The 22,443-nt window shown below is 46.4% G+C and overlaps 1 long non-coding RNA gene across 1 annotated transcript in view; it reads right to left on the reverse strand.

The window, feature by feature from the left end:
* Positions 1–1,096: 1,096 nt before the first annotated feature.
* The window catches only part of LOC119508292, a 35,547-nt gene continuing 14,200 nt past the window's right edge, over positions 1,097–22,443 (reverse strand). The window contains exons 2-3 of the long non-coding RNA XR_005211446.1: positions 2,279–2,449; positions 1,097–1,218 (exon numbers count right to left, since the gene is read on the reverse strand). This is a non-coding gene — a long non-coding RNA (uncharacterized LOC119508292). The remainder of the gene's footprint in view (positions 1,219–2,278; positions 2,450–22,443) is intronic.

A 22,443-nucleotide genomic window follows, 5' to 3' on the forward strand; every position in this document is an offset into this window, starting at 1 on the left:
GTCTGGCCCAGCAATCTCTATTAAAAAGTTCTCCAGTGATTCTCATGCACAATAACATTTGAGCATCTCTGCTGGGGCAAGGAGGACCTATTATTTCACCCTCTACTTGAATACTTCCTCTGATGGAGATCTCATCACCAACTAAGATGGCTTAGTTGAGCCTGGCTGAGAGCAACCTACAAGGTGTCTGCTACAGCATGGCTTGTGATGGTGACAATCTGGAAACAATCTGGAATGTTCCAGCGAGGGAATGGGTAAATAACCTATTGCCATGCACACTAAGGAATACCATCCATTTAAAAAGGATGAGGTAGGCTCATATACATCCATGTGTGAAGTTCTCCAAGATACACCTTAAGTGAAAAAGGGAAGTGGCTAAATAATAATGCATTTCTGGACTATGTAAAACAAGCACATACACACACATACACACACATACACACATGCACACACACAACTTAATATACACCAAACAAAACTATTTTTTTACCTACATGCTTAAAGAGGAAAATGCATTGATTGAAAAGGGACTTGAAGGAGACTCACCCAACTGATAACCCCCAGGGAAGGAACTGATATGAGGAAATCCTAGCTTTAACCATGCTGGGGCATTTCCCAGTGTCTGTATTATTTATGTCATTAAAAGTCAATTTTAAAGAATGAATAACAACTTTTAAATTAAACCTAATTTGAAAAAGGAAGTTGTACCCAGGAACAAGCACATTGGGGGTGTTCTGCAACCTATTGTTAGATGCAGAGCCTGGGCGGAAGTCAAGTGCCAGGATTCAGACCCCAGTTCACCCCAAGAAGCAGGAAGCTCCTCATAGTATGTGTTGGGGACAAGGGGTTTGGTTGCCCATTTGCAAGACCATGGCAGCCTGAGAGGCTCGGGTCAGGCCAGGCCCAGCTCAGGGTGTCTGCAGCAGCCTCATCCCTTCCAGGACATCTTCTCCTTCTGGCTCCTCCCACCCCAATCACTTGTCAATGTGTGGACCTTTGGCTCCCCTTTCTCAAGAGCACTTAGAGTTTAAAAAAGAAACCTGGAGAAGAACAATGCTTACCTGTTCCTCTTGCCTGGCAAGGAATTATGTATTATGCACTGATGGAGGGATCTTCAAGCACGTGAAGGGAGCTGTGTGTGTATGGAGGTTTGATATTTGGTAGCTGTCACATGTGCTGTGGAGACAACCACCTCCGAAGGCTTCTTTCCAGGGAAACCTAGTCAGGGCAAATGGCAGAGTTGTGGGAGTCATGGTGACTGTCCCCAGACCCTAAACCCAGTTCCCACCCTCATCTCCAGTTCACCTATAACCTCACTGCTCCCCTGTCTTGTCAACAGGCCTCGGGGCCTCTACACATACTGTTCCCTCTGCCGGCAATGCTCTTCCCCAACTCCGTGTTCACTTACATAACTCCTATGCACCCTTCAGATCTCTGTTGAACCCCCACTTCTCAGAGAAGCCTCCCTGAGTCCCTTGGATCATGTCATTTCCTGCCGAGGCCAGCCCTCCATGTCATCTCAGACATCTCCTTTGTAGCACGTGTTGCAATTGTATGTTTATGTGTGTCCAATGTCTGTGTGACATCTGTCTCCCCTTCTCCCTGCCTGGACCCTGAGCCCTGTGTGGGTGGAGCTGAGTCTGCTTTGCTCTCTGTCCTCTCCCCAGCACCCAGCACAGCCTGGCCCACCATGAGTTCAGGTTCAAGCAAGATCCATGGTGTGTGTGAGGGCTCCATGCACAGGGAGGTCCATGCTCAGCTGAGTGTGGCAGCTCAAGACCTGGCTTCCATCCAGGGTGGCCATGTACGTCTGGTGTGAGGCAGGGGGCTGGGTCAGATGACCTCTAGAGGTGCCATCACATCCAAAGATTTGAGCAGCCTTCGGTGTAGCAGGCTAAAGAGACACAGGACAAGAGAGCCAACCACTTGGCTCTCTGGGAACTGAATCAGGTTGTTCTCAACAAATGCAAGCACTCTGCCAATTCTTAGCTCAGTTTGGGCATCTGTGGCTACCTAACAGGACTCCTAGGGGAGGTCTGGTTTAATGACCAGAAAATAATTGTTACTAATTAGCATCTCACTTGTAAATAAGCACTTAAATCATTTCTTCTTTTAAGAGATTAAACATTCATTCTTAAACCGCCTTACTCTCCTAATTGCCTGGCAAATTCTTCCTTTTCTGACAGAGGAGAGAAAACTTCAACTCAGCCTGGTCTGAAAAAATTATAAACATAAATTTATAAATTATAAATCCACCCAACAAACTCTTATTGAGCACCTCCTATGTGCCAGATGCAGCCTCTGCCGTCACGGAGTTTACCACTCATGGAGAAGGATCTGTGTACATGGTCTGGCCTCGCCACACTCCAGCCTGCACCCGACCCACCACGCTGGGAAGCATCATGGACCAAACCATCATCATCATCATCACCATCCTCGTATTCATCATCTAGGGTATAACATATCACATTTACTATGTGTCAAGCTCTGTTGTAAGAACTTTACATATATTCACTCATTTAATACACACGATAAACTGATGAGGCAGGTATTCTCCATTGTACAGTTGAGGAAACTGAGGCACAGAGGAGACCTAGGCCTCGCACCCACCCAACTAAAATGGAATGTTGGGTTGTCCAAGTGTTCCAGACGTGGCCACAAGGTCAGATCTCCAGCTACAGCCAGAGAAGGAAATAAAAGCTGCTCAGTGTCCAGAGAATCTCCCCTGGAAAGAGACCCTCCTCCCTGAGGCCCTGCCCAATAATTGCCGATGTCGCAGGATCTGTTCCTTACTAAAGAAAGCTGCATCAGGGGGTCTGAGGGGCAGGGAAGAGGTCGGGAGTCTCTGCCGCATATCAGCTGCCTCCAGCCCAAGTCTGATCCCCTAAGGTTATGAAAGGTAAAGAAAGGTGGCCTTCCAGCACATACCTGCCAGGTACCTGCTCTGTGCTGGCCCCTCCTGGACTGGGCAGGGCTGGGCTGGCCACTGGGTATAGAGCCAAATCAGACCCCTCACCTCAGAAGCTGGCAGACGTGGAGACACTCACGGATGGTGCATGCAGAACTGAGAGGCACGCACATGCAGAGGTGGGAAATGGACTCTGGCCAGCGCTCAGGGAAGGGTAGGGAGGGACAGCAGGAAGGGAGAGGGATTCAGCTGAGCGTGAGAGTTGGTTCACTGGGAGGACTGGGGACAGACAGGGGCTGGGGGGTGGGGGCCTGTCCAGGGCATTGTGCAAGGCCCGGGAAGCCAAGAAGACTGTGGCTTGTTTAGGGAATCCCAGACGCCTGGGTCTCCCCAACACAAGCACAGAGAGCTCTCTGGGAAGCAGGGAAGATGAGTCCCAAGAGAGAAGGCAACTGGGTCCTTATAGGCCACAGTGGGGACTTTAGAATTTGCCACACAGGCATAGAGGGGTATGCACAGCTTGTGAAAAGAGGAAGGTCCAATTGTGACATGGTCCCTCAAGCATCTAGGAAAGATATACCTGGCTACTATATGGTCTGTGGGTGAAATGGGGCCATATGAGGCAGTGAGGAAAGAATGGCAACATCGGGCAAGGGGTGCCAGGGGCAAGGGGTACTAAGCCAACATGGAATGTACACGGTAGATTTGGGAAACACTGAGGAAGAAGCACAGATGGACTCAGTGTCCTCTTGGGGTGGAACAAGGGGGTGGGAAAGCTGGGGAGGCACCTCCAGGTGTCTGGTCTAGAGAGCAGGTAAAGGTGATATTAGCTAGCCAGCAACCTAGGAGGAGCTGCGTTTGTTTTGGAATATGCTACATTTCAATCTAGATTGGCTGAATAAACATATACTGAGGGCCTACCAGGTGCCCAGCTAGATGCCCACTTTATTTACAAAGCCATAGACAAGCTAGATGATTCCCAAGACCTGTTGCCACAGAGCCCCCTGCCAGGCCCTCCCAATGAGGAGGTTCTGGCTGAGGCACCTGCCGCTGGGCCCCAAAGTCCACTGACACCCCAAGAAACCCATCCCGCAAGGGAGTCCCTGAGGCCAGAACAGAAAGAGAGAAATAAAGGCTGTTGTTGACATGAGAGGAAAAACCAGGCTTCCTGTTTGAGCTCAGGCAGGTACTGGAAGCTGTGAGTAATGTCAAATCTTGGCCTGCCCCGAGGGCGGCCTGCGGTGGGGGCTTCTCACACCTGCTGTGATGGGCGGCTTTGAATGGCTCGCTTGCAGGGGACTCGGGACCCTTCGCACTGCAAGCCTTGTCCTTCCAGGCCCTTGGAGGCTGGGATTGTCCTCTTGTCCTGCCTGCAGTCAGGCCACTGGGAGATGCCACGGGGTTGGGGACCCACTCTGGACCAAGAATGCTGCATTGAAGCGGCTCCCCTGGGAGCTGGAATAGGGCCCCTGGCCTCTCTCAGTCCCCCATTATTATCTGCAAAGGGCTTCACAGGGGAACAAAGGTTATATTGGGGCTGCAGGCCCTCTTCAGAGGTAAAGTGTCCCACGCAGATTAAGTGTAGGGGATGCCAATAACATGAGCGAATGTTTACTGTGCATCTAGTAAGCACCAGGTACTGGGATAACGCCGACCTTATTTAAGCCTCATGGCAATATTTCTGGGTCACGGATAAGAAAACTGTTGTATTCTAAAATGTACATTTGTTCCTATATTTTTCAACTTTATCAGAATATAATTGAAGTATACTAAATTGTACATATTTAAAATGTATAATAAGTTCTGACATATGTTTAACACCTGTGCAATCAGCACCATAATCAAACATTTCCATCACCCTCAGAATTTCCTCATGCCTCTTTGTAATCTATTCCTCCCTCCTTCTACCCCCATCCTTAGGCAACCACTGATCTACTTTTGGTCACTATAGATTAGTCTGCATTTTCTAGAGTTTTATCTGTGTTTTTTTTTTTTTTCTCCATTCAACATAATTATCATGAGATTTATCCAAGTTGTGTGTGCTGTTAGGTAATTCCTTTGTATTGCCAAGTACTGTTCCTTGTATGATGCACCACAATTTTTTTATCCATTCCCTTGTTGACAGACATTGGGTTGCTTCCAGTTCTGGGCTGTTACAAATGAAGTCACTATAAACATTTGTGTATAAGTCCCCATGTGGACATCTGCTTTCAGTTCTCCTGGGTAAATACCTAGGCATAGAATGTCCAGCTCATATAATAGGTGTATGTTTAATGCTTTAATAAACTTCCAAACTGTTATCCAAAGTGGTTTCACATTCCCATCAGCAGCATGTGAGAATTCCAGTTGCTCCACATCCCTTGTCAACACTTGGTATGGGCAGTTGTTTTTTGGTTCAGTTGTTTTACTAGCCATTCTACTGGATGAACACTAGTATCTTATTGTGGTTTTAATTCACATTTCCCTGATGACTAATGATTTTAAGCATCTTTTCATGTGCTTATTGGCCATTCCTGTATTCTCTTTTGTGAAGTGTCTGTACAAATCTTAACATCCCTGAAATCAAGACGCATCTTACAATTGACAGCTTGTCCTAGTTTATTGACAGTGAGTGCTTTTTCCCTTCTTGGTGGGACATAAAATATGGTACATCTTACAATGAATGAAGTCTTAGATCCACAAAATACATGAAGTCACTTTTCCTGGGTCACATGGCAGATGGGGGACAAAGTGTCCAACTCTGAGCCTGTGCTTGTAAATATCACATTACTATGTGTAATTAGAAAAGTTAGGACCAAGTTTGCAGACAGTGTGGGAAAAGCAAACTGGACCTTCCACTGTGCTTCTGCACTCCAGGTGCTAGGCCAGAAAGCCCCGGGACATTCAGTAGCTTAGCCCTCTGGGGCCAGCTGGAAGAAGCAGGAGCCCCCAGGCCTCCAGGTATCTCCCAGCCTTGGCACCTCTCTGCCCAGCAGACACTGTTTCACTCTCTGAGCCTTCAACTAGCAAGGGCTTGCCAAGGACCAACCATGTGCCAGGCAGACCTCTGGAGCTGAACCAGACACAGTATCTGACCTGGGGACTCAGAGCCCAGAGAGATCCCTGAACCCGCACTCACAGAGGCCTGGGGGTGCTTGGAGGAGGGAAGCGGGGCCATGGGCCTTAGGGGCCCTTGAGTGCTCTGCAGATGGGGTAAGTATCAGTGTGGCGTGGTGCATCCTGGGTTTTTTAGGACAGAAGGACCCAATGCTGGCTCCATCCCTTACAAGTTACGTGACCTCAGGAAAGTAGTTTAACCCCCTGAACCTCAGTTTTCTCATCTGTAAAATGGGGGACAAATGGGGCTAAAGTGGGTATTTAAATTCCTGTTTTACAGATGAGGAAACAGACTTAGAGAGGGTTAAATAATGTTTGCAGAGCCCTGGCTTGAGCAAGTATTGTTTGGTGTAGACCTTAAAGGGTAGCTGGGAATTAGATTGGCAGGGAGGAGGAAGGAGGGGATACCAGGGAGGGATATCTGTGTGACCAAAGGCAGGGAGGGGGCACCCATGGGAGTGGCTGAGGTGGGAAGAGTCGGAGCAGTGAATCCAGGGCCTCCACTCCGGAAGGGCCTTTGTAACTGCCTCCTGGAGCATCTGCTCAAATGCTGCCATGTTTTCTGTGCTGGGCTGAGGGCCCAGCCACTGGAGCTGCACATAGTAAAGAGGCCTGGGAGGTCCAGGCACGCCAAGCGAGACCCTGAATCTCTGGCCTGAACCTCAGTCCCAGTGAATGCCATGGCCCTGAGACCAGTGTTTGGCACAGCCCTCCAGGATGGCAGGGTGGGATTCCTGACAGGTGGAGCTGCCCACAAGGGAGTGGTCCAAAAATCCTGGCTAGCCACCAGCTTGCTGTGGCTCCTATGGCTAGCCACATAAACTCTCCAGGTCTCAATTTCTCCACTTCTCATGGGGATATGAAAACATGGCACGCCTGCCTGTCTGCCCACCCCACAGAGCTGTGGTGGAGATCAAATGAGCTGCTGAAAGGCATGTGAAAGTGCTTTGAAACCTATAAGATGTTATGCTTATGCAAATTCAGGGTAATTCATAGAATCACAGAATCACAGACTGTCACGCCTGGCAGGGACCCTAAAGAGCTTTGGCTATGAAACCTGCATTTTCCTAATGAAGATGCTGAGGACCAGAGAGGTGAAGTAACTCACTTAAAGTCACACAGCTAGTAAGTCAGTATTTAAGCCTCAGTCTGTCTGATCCAGGTCAGCTCTAGCCCCTATGCCTCTCAGGCCTGGGACCTCTGGGCTCCCTGAACACAAGGCAGAGATTAAAATGCAACCAAGGTCCAAGAAGGTCTCTCCTGAGAGATTTCAGCAGTCACTGATTTCAGGCCAGAGCTCAGATGGCTTTGAAAATGCCTGGTCTCTGCAGACGCAACGATGGCACCTCCACTGGGAAGCCCTCTCCTCAGCCTCAGAGTTCTTTTTGCAGATATGGCTGGTCATTGCCTTAGTCACTCTTACTCTATTCATAAAATGGGCAAAGTACATCTACCAGGGTTTTGCTGGCCACCATTCTGAAGTCAGACTTCTCATAGGATGGGAGGTGAGACAAAGGACATGAAAGTGCTCTGAAAATATCAATCAGCGTTTACACAGAAGAGCACAGGGCCTCGTCCAATTGTGATGTGATGATTCTAGGTACAGGCAGCTCTTGGTGGATTCCAAATATTGATGAACAAACAGAAGAGCTCAAACTCAACCACAGGAGATGCGGTGGCTGATGAATCCGGAACCTCGGCAACCTCCCCCAGGAGTGCTTGGACATTCCCAAGCTCTTGGATACTCTGGGCCTCTTAACATCAACATCACGGAGTCTTTTCAGCTGGGGAGATCCGATGGACACAAGTGGCCAAGAGCAGAGTCTCAGCCAAGGGAAAATGCCTGTTTCTGGGATATTGTCCACCACGTTCTCTTCTCACCCAACCCCCTTCTGATCAGTGCCTGGTTCTTCTTTTGCAAAACCTCTAGCACAGGCAGCAGAGAAGAGAATTTCACAAACTCAGCACATTCGTATCCCACTTCTCATAAATTCAGGCGCCCGGTTTTCCCTTGTGACGTGCGTCCTAATAGTGAGCACGAGATACAGTGAGTGGTTTTGAAGGCAGGCTCCTTATCGTGGAGCGTTATCTGAGCCATCAAAGTACACTTTAAGAAAAAAGCAGTTTCAACATCAAACTCGAAGGTTTGACTGTTAAAAGGAAGAGCCAGGACAAAGCAACCACAGCTTTTATCGCACATTTATGGGGGCGGCATGTGGTGGGAATACTATATTTTGGTCTGCTGCTGAGAATGCCTCCATGGCCTTTGAACAAAAAACAAACCATGCTATGGAAATTGCCGGTAATTGTCTTGACATACGGTTTCAGAGGGCGCACACCGGGCCTTGTGGTTGTGGGCGCCGTTTCATGCTGGGGTTTGTGTCCCCAGCTCTGCTTGGCACAAAGGGAGCGGAACAGCTCGGGGCCTCAGGTCTGCGTGCACCTGTGGTGGCTGCAAGGCAGCGCAGTGATTGCCGTGAGATAAGGCAACAATGGAAAGTTTCTCACCTGAAAGGGCCGGGCAAGAGCCAGGAGGTCTGGGCACCTCAGGGAGACGCATCTGCCCCCAGAAAAATGGAGCGCGGTGGAGGCCGGCCCCTGCAACCCACTCTCCCCTCCCATCTAGGAACCCCCCGGCCCACACTGTTCATTTTCTCATATGATTTCTTCAACAACATCGAAGGATTCCTTTTACTCATTAAAAGGCAATATATGCCTTCATGTATCAGTCGTTCTCCTTGAAGAAAATAAAAGGAGCAAACAGAACTTTGAAGAACAGAGATTTTCTTTTTCTTCAAAACATGTGCATGTTCTGAAGCTGTGCCCTGCATTGACAGTGAGGGCCCTCCAGGGCACCCCTCAGGGAGAGCTGGCGTGGCCAGGGCAGGCCCCACTCCCAGAGGCTGCACGATGGCCGCCACTGATGTCCTTTGACCTTTTTATTTACTCAGCCTGCAGCCAAGGACAGTTCCTTCAGGAACCCAGGTGAGGAAGTCCACACAGCTCTGACAATTCCTGAACTGGTGAGGGAAGATGAGGACTCGCTCTGACCGAGGGAGCCTGTGCTCCCCGGGCCAGGGTAGGCCCAGCGTGGGTTGGGGGCTACTGAGAAGGGGGCTCCCCACAGCCCCCTGGGCATCCAGGCTCCCTGGGGGATCAGGAAGCCCCGTCAGCCTGGGGCTCAGTTGGCCCCGAGGCAGGTCTGGGCCTGAGCCAGGCTGGATGGGACAACTGGGAGGGGGTGACAGATCTGGGGGAGGGGAGAAGGGAGCACTCAGGGTAAAGTGGGATCAGCTGCTGAAAGTCAGCTGGAGAAATGAGGCAAACCACCAGTGTGTGCCATGTTCCGTGATCCAATGCCACCAGTTTTGTTTTTTTTTTGTTTTTTGTTTTTTGTTTTTTTTTGTCTGTTTCATTGAGAAAGAACACATTCAAAAAGTACATAAAACACAAATGTACAGTTTAATGAATTACTGTGTGTGACGCCCATGTAGTCAGCTCCAGAATGAAGGGCTAGAACGTGGCCAGTCCCCAGGAACCCCCTACGCCCCTCCCAAACCCTTCTTCTCCCTCCTAACTAAAGGTCACCACTATCCCAGCTCTTAGGGTAAATCACCTCCACATTTTTCTTTATAGTTTTACCCCTAAACTTGCCTCCCCTAACACCATAGAATAGTTTTGCCTAGTTTTGAACTTTATACAAATGGACTCACTCATACAGGCTCTCTTGTGTCTGGCTTCTTTCGCTCTAAGCCGTGTTTTTAGGATTCTCCCATGTCGTGTACAGACGCCCTCCTTGCCCACTTTGGTGCATTGCTTCTCAATTTGGAATAAGCAGTGACTTGGGGAGCCCTCTCCCTTGTCTCCCACAGGCGTGGGAGTACACCCAGACTCAGTTTTCTGCAGATGGCTTTGTTCTGTGGTGACAGGAGAGGACAAAGAGCAGTGTGCTCCCAACTGCCTCTGCAGAGCTCCGCACCAGGGCCCTGGAGGCTGCGCAGACCTCACTGAGCAGCCGAGGCCAGGCAGCCCAGCAAGCAGCTTGTCCAGCCCCAGTGCTGACGCCTGTCAAGGAAGTGATCCACGGCCACCCTGCCATCTCAACAAACCAGCGAGGCCCTGGAACCAAACAATAAATCCAGGCACATCCCAAATGAGAAGCAGGTGGCTTCCTGGGACCAGATTTCTTAACATTCCATCCTCTTGGTTTATCCCTTCTCCAATGTGGTTCCCATTTGAAGGAGTCTGAGCCTTTGGAGACTATAAGCCATATGAAAAATGATATAAATTATAGCTCACCATCCCAGCCTGGCTGTTTGGGATGTGGGCTAAAACATTAAGGCAGGGCTGCACCGATTATAAGGTAGAGGCACTAGGGAGACATGGGGGTGGGTGCTGGGCAGCCCCCCAACAAACCTCTCTCTGCTCCCTTCTGGGAATGGGGAGCAGCCAATTTACTTCTCCCCCGACCTTTGAAAATGAGGCCCAATAGAAGTTAACAAAGCAGGTTCTGAAGTGCTTGGAGCACAGACAAGTCACCTTGGCCTGTCTCATCCGGTCTGTGGATGACCAAGTTGCCTGTCTCCTACCGTTCCCCACCTCCCAGCTTTTTGCCCATGCTTCTGGACTGTCCTCTCATCTATTCAAGTTTTACCCTTCCCACGCCCCAGGAGCTACTCTAATTCTCCATGGAATCTTCCTGGGCGGTTTGTTGGGAGTCCCACCGCTTTCCTGCCCCCAAACAGCTAGCAACCATCCTCCCCTGAACCACACCAATTAGCCCTGATTACAGAATGCATGCATTGTTCTCTAAGGGTTTCACGTGGTTGTCAAGGCCAGTCTGCTCAGATGGGGTGTGGAGGGGATGGGTGGGAGGAGATCAGCCAAGCCTCTGCTCCTCTCTGGGCCTCAGTTTTCCCATCTCTCAAAGAAGACAGAGCCAGAGGTCTTGGAGGGGCCCCCAGTCCTGAAGTGCTATGGCCTGAGGCTCTGGTCTTCAAGAAAGACAAGTGATGGACAGACAGTTCTCCCACCCTCAGCCTCACCCCTGGAACCTCTACCGCCAGTAAAACCGCTCCCCACCAACCCTCAGCTCGAAGTCACAGCGTTTGGCGTCCACACCCCAACCCCACCCCCTGCCACTGAAAGGCAGCATTGGGGCAAACATCCTAAACCACCGAATAGTTCTAAAAATACGGTGTTTTTTTCTGAGAGCAACCTTCCACTTCCTTCATTGTTTGATCTCCACGCAGCCCACGGAGGAGAAGCATACTTACAATAACAGTTGAAAGGCTTTGCCTTCCTTGGGGGCTACCTCCCAAGGGCTTTGAATCCCCCACTGGGTGGTGGTACCATGCGGTCCTTCTGAGCATGCTCAGATCTGCCTGCAACTGGCTCATGGCTGGGGAGACTGATACAGTGGGTCCTGTCCTCTAGTTGAGAGGTCTGTGGAGGGGCTGCCCTCATACAACTGGCCATGGAACCCTACGCAAGGTTATAAGCCCCTTTACTGTCCAGACTCTAGAGAGAAAAATGAATGCTATAGAAGAGGACAGGATAAAATAAGTGCTCAAGTACAGCAATGGATTGTCTCTAGCACAGATCTTGGACATAGTAGGCACTCAATAAATATTTGTTGAACTTTCCAGTGACTGTTTCTGACAAGGAGAGCTCACCAGGTTCAGACTGGGCCTTGGAAGGATGTCGATAGGTGGGACAGAGAATTAAGGGGTGTCTTGGCAAAGAGAAAAGCATGGGCAAGGGCCAAGAGGCCTCATGCTGAACATGGAAAGCACAAATTCACACCATATTTGGCAGAAACAGAGCTGTGGAAACTCTCCCACTAGCTCTGCAGACACACAAGCAGTTGCTACCCTGCCGTAACCACGGGCATGGGCAGAAAGAACAGGGACGGTGATAGAATGATCATCTGTGTGCCAGGAACTGACGTAAACCCTGAAAATGCAGATCTTGCAACAAACCTGAGCTGTCATTATCTGTATTTTTCCTAGAGGAAAACTGAGCCTCAGAGAGGGCAAGTCCTTTGGCCCCAGGGCAGCGACAGAGCCAGATTTGAACCCACACAGCCAGGTTCCTCATCAATAGGCTCCAAGTCATCTTTGCTTGAAGCATCCGTGCAGGCTGACTCTCCTTGTTAAGTGAGCCCCTGACCATCCTTCTCCAGCGGGTACCCAGAATGGAGCCCCAGGGCCCATTTCCTCAGGCCTCTGAGGGGCCAAGTGCTCCCCACTCATTACCTCGTATAGTCCCCCAGCAACCCTTAAACTAAGTTCCCATGTTAGTCACCAAAATAGATGAGGAAGCTAAGGCTCCGAGTGGTTAACTCACATAGCTGGTAAGTTGCCAAGTGGGCATCTGAACTCAGATCCATCTGACCCAAATCCTGTGCCCTTAACTTCTATACTCTGCTACTTCTCTGGGTCTCAGCCCCTGCCTGGGAATTCCAGACTGTGAGTAATTCAAACATGTCTGAAAAAGTCAAAATCACTATAATTTGCTAAAGACTTTAATAAAGGCAGAACATCTTACTTCAAAACAAACAAACAAAAACTTATCAGCAAAACTGCCAAGGGGGCTCTGAGTCACTGGCTTGGGCTTCTCCCTGATTTGTAGAGGCAGCTGCATGTGGCAGAGCCCCAGGGCTGGGCCTCAGAAGACCAAGTGTGGGGTCCTGGCTTTGCCCCTCACATGCTGTTCAACCCTGGGGTAATGTCTTACCCTTTCTGGATCCATTTCCTCAATCAGAAGATGAATAGGTTCCCCGCGTGACCTCCGACACCGATTCTAGGGTCACTCTTGCCAGATCCCTCCACTGTCTCCCTCCCCACACCTGCCAGAAGGAACAAAGGTGCTGCACTTACAGCATCCACACGCAGTTCAGTAAATTAACTACCCAGGGCTTGCATCATCATGTATTTGAATTCGAGTACTCTCTCCTTATTGTGGCCCTTGCTACTTCTCAGGGACCAGTAGAACTGTGGGGATTTCCTTGTCTGATGGTTTACAGCTTTGGCCAGGATTTGCCAGACACCTGCAGCAAAGGCCTCTTTCAAGCTAATGCACAATCATCCTTCCATGCAGGCATGCCTTTAATGCAGGCATGAGTCACAGGAGTTCAGGGGCCCCTTACTTGTTAGAGTTGGATGTAGTCCCAAGAAGTTAGATATAAATGAATCCTATTTCAAATGGCCTGGGGGAAGTCATTCAATTCCTAGGGTGGGTGAAATCACCGCCTGTTTTTTTGTTGTAGTTTGCACCAGGTTGGATTTTCATGTATCTGGAGTGCTGAGGTATGGCAAAGAGGTCACGCACAATGCAAGACTGACGCCCATGCATATAAGTGGCGTGTGTGCACATGTGTCCCGGCACTGCTGCACTGGGTTCCATGTGAATGGTGCCCCAGAGTTGTGTGACGTGGTAGCCCTGCATGTGTGTACAGTCTACACACCAGAAAACAGGCCAGGCACAGGGACTCCAAGCTGGGGCAGGCTGTCCCTCCACAATGCAGAGCTGAGAATCCTATCTCCGCCCAAGCCCTTCAGACCTGCAATTGCCCAGGTGCCTGGTGTCTTTTTGCCACCAGCAAGGGTGTGACCAAGTCTCCCAGATGTGACAAGAGCCCCAGAGTAGGCAGATCTTCCACCAATACTCCTTATGTCAGGCTCAAAGCAGTGGGCTGGGTGGGAGAGAATAAGCCCCTGGGGCCAGCACCCAGCGTGCAGGGCAGAGCCATGCACTACAGAGTTCTCAGGGGAGTTGGGAGTGGGGCCATTTCTCCCAGCTGCCCAGAGAGGACTGAGCCTGCCCCCAAGGAAGAGACAGGTGCTGGGCTGCAACCCTCCAGAGCGGGATAGAAAGTGGCCAAGGCAAGGAGGCGGGGAAAGATGGCGGACTGGTGAGCTGTATGTTTTAGTTACTCCTCCAGGAAAGTAGGTAGAAAGCCAGGAACTGCGTGGACTGGACACCACAGAGCAATCTGACTTTGGACATACTTCATACAACACTCATGAAAATGTGGAAATGCTGAGATCAGCGAAATCTGTAAGTTTTTGCGGTCAGGGGACCCGCGCCCCCTCCCTGCCAGGCTCAGTCCCGTGGGAGGAGGGGCTGTCAGCTCCGGGAAGGAGAAGGGAGAACTGCAGTGGCAGCCCTTATCGGAAACTCATTCTACTGATCCAAACTCCAACCATAGATAGACTGAGACCAGACACCAGAGAATCTGAGAGCAGCCAGCCCAGCAGAGAGGAGACAGACATGGGAAAAAACAGCACGAAAAACTCCAAAATAAAAGCAGAGGATTTTTGGAGTTCTGTTGAACATAGAAAGCGGAAGGGCAGAGCTCAGGCCCTGAGGCTCATATGCAAATCCTGAAGAAAAGCTGATCTCTCTGCCCTGTGGACCTTTCCTTAATGGCCCTAATTGCTTTGTCTCTTAGCATTTCAATAACCCATTAGATCTGTGAGGGGGGCCCTTTGTTTTTGTTTTTGTTTTTGTTTTTTAATCCTTTTTTCTTTTTCTAAAACAATTACTCTAAGAAGCCCAATACAGAAAGCTTCAAAGACTTGCAATTTGGGCAGGTCAAGACAAGAGAAGAACTAAGAGAGCTCTGAGACAAAAGGCAATAATCCAGTGGCTGAGAAAATTCACTAAACACCACAACTTCCCAAGAAAAGGGGGGTGTCCCGCTCACAGCCATCATCCTGGTGGACAGGAAACACTCCTGCCCATCGCCAGCCCCATAGCCCAGAGCTGCCCCCACACAACCCAGTGTGACGGAAGTGCTTCAAATAACAGGCCACACTCCACAAACTGGGTGTGGACATTAGCCTTCCCTGCAACCTCAGCTGATTGTCCCAGAGCTGGGAAGGTGGAGCAGTGTGGAATTAAACACAAGCCCCATTCAGCCATCATTCAGCAGACTGGGAGCCTCCCTACACAGCCCAGCAGCCCAGAACCGCCCTGGGGGGACAGCAACTCACCTGTGACATAGCACAGTCATCCCTCAACAGAGGACTCAGGGGGGTGCACGGCCTGGAATAGGGACCACCTTGCAAGTTCAGGAGCCATACGCCAATACCAAGGAACTTGTGGGGTAAGTGGCAGAGTACAACTGTGGCAGACTGAACTGAAGGATTAGACTATTGCAGCCGCTTAAAAACTCCAGGATCAATCAGGGAGATTGATTGTTAGAAGCCACCCCCCATCCTGACTGCCCAGAAACACGCCCCATATACAGGGCGGGCAACACCAACTACACACGCAAGCTTGGTACACCAATTGGACGCCACAAGACTCACTCCCCCACTCACCACAAAGGCAAAGCAGGGGAGAACTGGCTTGCAGAGAACAGGTGGCTCGTGGATGCCACCTGCTGGTTAGTTAAAGAAAGTGTACTCCACGAAGCTGTAGATCTGATAAATTAGAGATAAGGACTTCAATTGGTCTACACATCCTAAAAGAACCCTATCAAGTTCAGCAAATTCCAAGAGGCCAAAAACAACAGAAAATTATAAAGCATATGAAAAAACCAGACGATATGGATAACCCAAGCCCAAGCACCCAAATCAAAAGACCAGAAGAGACACAGCACCTAGAGCAGCTCCTCAAAGAACTAAAGATGAACAATGAGACCATAGTACGGGATATGAAGGAAATCAAGAAGACCCTAGAAGAGCATAAAGAAAGACATTGCAAGACTAAATAAAAAAATAGACGATCTATGGAAATTAAAGAAACTGTTGACCAAATTAAAAAGATTCTGGACACTCATAGTACAAGACTAGAGGAAGGTTGAACAACGATCAGTGACCTGGAAGATGACAGAATGGAAAATGAAAGCATAAAAGAAAGAATGGGGAAAAAAATTGAAAATCGAATGGACCTCAGGGATATGATAGATAATATGAAACGTCCGAATATAAGACTCATTGATGTCCCAGAAGGGAAGAAAGGGTAAAGGTCTAGGAAGAGTATTCAAAGAAATTGTTGGGGAAAACTTCCCAAATCTTCTAAACAACCATAAATACACAAACCATAAATGCTCAGCGAACTCCAAATAGAATAAATCCAATAAACCCACTCCGAGACATATTCTGATCACACTGTCAAACACGGAAGAGAAGGAGCAGTTCTGAAAGCAGCAAGAGAAAGCAATTCACCACATACAAGGAAACAGCATAAGACTAAGTAGTGACTACTCAGCAGCCACCATGGAGGCAAGAAGGCAGTGGCACGATATATTTAAAATTCTGAGTGAGAAAAAATTTCCAACCAAGAATACTTATCCAGCAAAGCTCTCCTTCAAATTTGAGGGAGAGCTTAAATTTTCACAGACAAACAAATGCTGAGAGAATTTGCTAACAAGAGACCTGCCCTACTGGAGATACTAAGGGAGCCCCTACAGACAGAGAAACAAAGAAAGGACAGAGAGACTTGGAGAAGAGGTTCAGTACTAAAGAGATTCGGTATGGGTACAATAAAGGATATTAATAGAGAGAGGGGAAAAATATATATGACAAAACATAAACCAAAGGATAAGATGGCTGATTCAAGAAATGCCTTCACGGTTATAATGTTGAATGTAAATGGATTAAACTCCCCAATTAAAAGATATAGATTCGCAGAATGGATCAAAAAAAAATGAACCATCAGTATGTTGCATACAAGAGACTCATCTTAGACACAGGGACACAAAGCAATTGAAAGTGAAAAGATGGAAAAAAATATTTCATGCAAGCTACAGCCAAAAGAAAGCAGGTATAGCAATATTAATCTCAGATAAAATAGACTTTAAATGTAGGGATGTTTTGAGAGACAAAGAAGGCCACTACATACTAATAAAGGGGCAATTCAACAAGAAGAAATAACAATCATAAATGTCTATGCACCCAATCAAGGTGCCACAAAATACATGAGAGAAACACTGGCAAAACTAAAGGAAGCAATTGATGTTTCCACAATAATTGTGGGAGGCTTCAACACATCACTCTCTCCTGTAGATAGATCAACCAGACAGAAGACCAATAAGGAAATTGAAAACCTGAACAATCTGATAAATGAATTAGATTTAACAGACATGTACAGAACATTACATCCCAAATCACCAAGATACACATACTTTTCTAGTGCTCACGGAACTTTCTCCAGAATAGATCATATGCTGGGACATAAAACAAGCCTCAATAAATTTAAAAAGATTGAAATTATTCAAAGCACATTCTCTGACCACAATGGAATACAATTAGAAGTCAATAACCATCAGAGACTTAGAAAATTCACAAATACCTGGAGGTTAAACAACACACCTCCTAAACAATCAGTGGGTTAACGAAGACAATAGCAAGAGAAATTGCTAAATATTATACAGACGAATGAAATGAGAACACAGCATACCAAAACCTATGGGATGCAGCAAAAGCAGTGCTAAGGGGGAAATTTATAGCACTAAACGCATATATTAAAAAGGAAGAAAGAGCCAAAATCAAAGAACTAATGGATCAACTGAAGAAGCTAGAAATGAACAGCAAACCAATCCTAAAACCAAGTACAAGAAAAGAAATAACAAGGATTAAAGCAGAAATAAATGACATAGAGAACAAAAAAACAATAGAGAGGATAACTATCACCAAAAGTTGGTTCTTGAGAAGATCAACAAGATTGACAAGCCCTACTAGACTGACAAAATCAAAAAGAGAGAAGACCCATATAAACAAAATATGAATGAAAAAGGTGACATAACTGCAGATCCTGAAGAAATTAAAAAAATTATAAGAGGATACTATGAACAACTGTATGCCAACAAAACTCGATAATGTAGAGGAAATGGACAATTTCCTGGAAACATATGAAACAACCTAGACTGACCAGAGAAGAAATAGAAGACCTCAATCAACCCATCACAAGCAAAGAGATCCAATCAGTCATCAAAAATCTTCCACAAATTAAATGCCCAGGGCCAGATGGCTTCACAGGGGAATTCTACCAAACTTTCCAGAAAGAACTGACACCAATCTTACTCAAACTCTTTCAAAAAACATTGAAGAAAATGGAACACTACCTAACTCACTTTATGAAGCTAACATCAATCTAATACCAAAACCAGGCAAAGATGCTACAAAAAAAGGAAAACTACCGGCCAATCTCCCTAATGAATATAGATGCAAAAATCCTCAACAAAATACTTGCAAATCAAATCCAAAGACACATTAAAAAAATCATACACTATGACCAAGTGGGGTTCATTCCAGGCATGCAAGGATGGTTCAACATAATAAAATCAATCAATGTATTACAACACATGAACAAGTCAAAAGGGAAAAATCAAATGATCATCTCAATAGATGCTGAAAAAGCATTTGACAAAATCCAACATCCGTTTTTGATAAAAACACTTCAAAAGGCAGGAATTGAAGGAAACTTCCTCAACATGATAAAGAGCATATATGAAAAACCCACAGCCAGCATAGTACTCAATGGTGAGAGACTGAAAGCCTTTCCTCTAAGATCAGGAACAAGACAAGGATGCCCGCTGTTACCACTGTTATTCAACATTGTGCTGGAAGTGCTAGCCAGGGCAATCTGGCAAGACAAAGAAATAAAAGGCATCCAAATTGGAAAAGAAGAAGTAAAACTGTCATTGTTTGCAGATGATATGATTTTATATCTGGAAAACCCTGAGAAATCGACAATACAGCTACTAGAGCTAATAAACAAATTTAGCAAAGTAGCGGGATACAAGATTAATGCACATAAGTCAGTAATGTTTCTATATGCTAGAAATGAACAAACTGAAGAGACACTCAAGAAAAGATACTGTTTTCAATAGCAACTAAAAAAATCAAGTACCCTAGGAATAAACTTAACCAAAGATGTAAAAGACCTATACAAAGAAAACTACATAACTCTACTAAAAGAAATAGAAGGGGACCTTAAAAGATGGAAAAATATTCCATGTTCATGGATAGGAAGGCTAAATGTCATTAAGATGTCAATTCTACCCAAACTCATCTACAGATTCAATGCAATCCCAATCAAAATTCCAACAACCTACTTTGGCAGACTTGGAAAAGCTAGTTATCAAATTTATTTGGAAAGGGAAGAATGCCTTGAATTGGCTAAAGACACTCTAAAAAAAGAAAAACCAAGTGGGAGGACTTACACTCCCTGACTTTGAAGCTCATTATAAAGCCACAGTTGTCAAAACAGCATGGTAACTGGCACAAGATAGACATATAGATCAATGGAATCGAATTGAGAATTCAGAGATAGACCCTCAGATCTATGGCTGACTGATCTTTGATAAGGCCCCCCAAAGTCACTGAAACTGAGTCATAATGGTCTATTCAACAAATGGGGCTGGGAGAGTTGGATACCCATATCCAAAAGATGAAAGAGGACCCCTACCTCACCCCCTACACAAAATTAACTCAAAATGGACCAAAGATCTCAATATAAAAGAAAAGTACCATAAAACTCCTAGAAGATAATGTTGGGAAAAACATCTTCAAGACCTTGTATTAAGGCGGCCACTTCACTAGACTTACACCCAAAGCACAAGCAACAAAAGAAAAAATAGATAAATGGGACTCCTCAAGCTTAGAAGTTTCTGCACCTCAAGGAATTTCTCAAAAAGGTAAAGAGGCAAGCCAACTCAATGGGAAAAAATTTTTGGAAACCATGTATCTGACAAAAGACTGATATCTTGCATACATAAAGAAATCCTACAACTCAATGACAATAGTACAGACAGCCCAATTATAAAATGGGCAAAGGATATGAAAAGACAGTTCTCTGAAGAGGAAATACAAATGGCCAAGAAAACACATGAAAAAATGTTCAGCTTCACTAGCTATTAGAGAGATGCAAATTAAGACCACAATGAGATACCATCTAACACCGATTAGAGTGGCTGCCATTAAACAAACAGGAAACTACAAATGCTGGAGAGGATGTGGAGAAATTGGAACTCTTATTCATTGTTGGTGGGACTGTATAATGGTTCAGCCACTCTGGAAGTCAGTCTGGCAGTTCCTTAGAAAACTAAAATAGAGTTACCATTCGATCCACGATTGCACTTCTCGGTATATACCCCGGAAGATCGGAAAGCAGTGACACGAACAGATATCTGCATGCCAGTGTTCATAGCAGCATTATTCACAATTGCCAAGAGATGGAAACAACCCAAATGTCCTTCAACAGATGAGTGGATAAATAAAATGTGGTATATACACACGATGGAATACTATATGGCAGTTAGAAGGAACGACCTCGTGAAACATATGACAACATGGATGAACCTTGAAGACATAATGCTGAGCGAAATAAGCCAGGCACAGAAAGAGAAATATTATATGCTACCACTAATGTGAACTTTGAAAAATGTAAAACGAATGGTTTATAATGTCGAATGTAGGGGAACTAGCAATAGAGAGCAATTAAGGAAGGGGGAACAGTAATCCAAGAAGAACAGATATGCTATTTAACGTTCTGGGGATGCCCAGGAATGACTATGGTCTGTTAATTTCTGATGGATATAGTAGGAGCAAGTTCACAGAAATGTTGCTATATTATGTAACTTTCTTGGGGTAAAGTAGGAACAGGTTGGAAGTAAAACAGTTATCTTAGGTTAGTTGTCTTTTTCTTACTCCCTTGTTATGGTCTCTTTGAAATGTTCTTTTATTGTATGTTTTTCCTTTTTTTTTTTCTTTTTTTTTTTTTAATTTTTTTTCCATACAGTTGATTTAAAAAGGAAAAGAAGGTTAAAAAAAGAGAAGGAAAAACAAGGAAAAAAATATCTAGTGCCCCCTTGAGGAGCCTGTGGAGAATGCAGGGGTGTTGGCCTACCCCACCTCCATGGTTGCTAACATGACCACAGACATAGGGAACTGGTGGTTTGATGGGTTGAGTCCTCTACCATAGGTTTTACCCTTGGGAAGACGGTTGCTGCAAAGGAGAGGCTAAGCCTCCCTATAATTGTGCCTAAGAGCCTCCTCCCGAATGCCTCTTTGTTGCTCAGATGTGGCCCTCTCTCTCTAGCTAAGCCAACTCAAAAGGTGAAATCACTGCCCTCCCCCCTACGTGGGATCAGACACCCAGGGGAGTGAATCTCCCTGGCAACGTGGAATATGACCCCCGGGGAGGAATGTAGACCTGGCATCGTGGGACGGAGAACATCTTCTTGACCAAAAGGGGGATGTGAAAGGAAATGAAATAAGCTTCAGTGGCAGAGAGATTCCAAAAGGAGCCGAGAGGTCACTCTTGTGGGCACTCTTACGCACACTTTAGACAACCCTTTTTAGGTTCTAAAGAATTGGGGTAGCTGGTGGTGGATACCTGAAACTATCAAACTACAACCCAGAACTCATGAATCTCGAAGACAGTTGTATAAAAATGTAGCTTATGAGGGGTGACAATGGGATTGGGAAAACCATAAGGACCACACTCCACTTTGTCTAGTTTATGGATGGATGAGTAGAAAAACAGGGGAAGGAAACAAACAAACAAACAGACAAAGGTACCCCGTGTTCTTTTTTACTTCAATTGCTCTTTTTCACTTTAATTATTATTCTTATTATTTTTGTGTGTGTGCTAATGAAGGTGTCAGGGATTGATTTAGGTGATGAATGTACAACTATGTAATGGTACTGTGAACAATTGAATGTACGATTTGTTTTGTATGACTGCGTGGTAAGTGAATATATCTCAATGAAATGAAGATTAAAAAAATAATAATAATTCCATAGAACTCATACAACAAAAACCGTGAATCCTAAGGTGAACCATGGACTATGGTTAATAGTTCAATTATAAAAATGTTCTTTTATCAATTGCAACAAATGTACCATGCTAATCCAAGATGCTAATAACAGGGTGGTAGATGGTAACTATTTTATGCATGACTTTTTGGTAAACCTTCAACTTCTCTAATAAATTTTTTCTAAATTAAAAAAAAAAAGAAAGTGGCCAAGGCATCCCCTCTCCTCCTGGCCATTCCCTCTCCTGGGAAGGACTGTGGGAAACCTTTGAACATCTCCCAGCTTTGAGTCCCCTGCCCCACCTGAGACTGCTACTCTCCTGCAGTCAGCAGTACCAACCCCACCAAAGCACCCTATAGACCAGCACTGTGTGATTCTAGATTTTATTGGGGTCACTGGGGGCAAGTGAGCTGTGGCTGTCCCAGTGCTTGGCTTAAAATGCAAAGTCGACAGGGTTGAGCACCCGCCTCATTGCCGCAGCAATGAAGCATTTCCAGCTGAAGCCCCTGGATCCCTCCTCTCAGAGAGCAGGTCATCCAAGTCCCAGCCAGCCCTGAGTCTCGACCTCCAAATCCCCACAGGCCAGGCTGCCCTTGCTGGGCAAAGAGAGGGAGCACCTGACAGATACCTGACCTACCTCTTCTCCCTTCTCAGATACTGGAGAAG

This window comes from Choloepus didactylus, chromosome 13, assembly GCF_015220235.1.
Source record: "Choloepus didactylus isolate mChoDid1 chromosome 13, mChoDid1.pri, whole genome shotgun sequence".
NCBI lineage: Eukaryota > Metazoa > Chordata > Mammalia > Pilosa > Megalonychidae > Choloepus > Choloepus didactylus.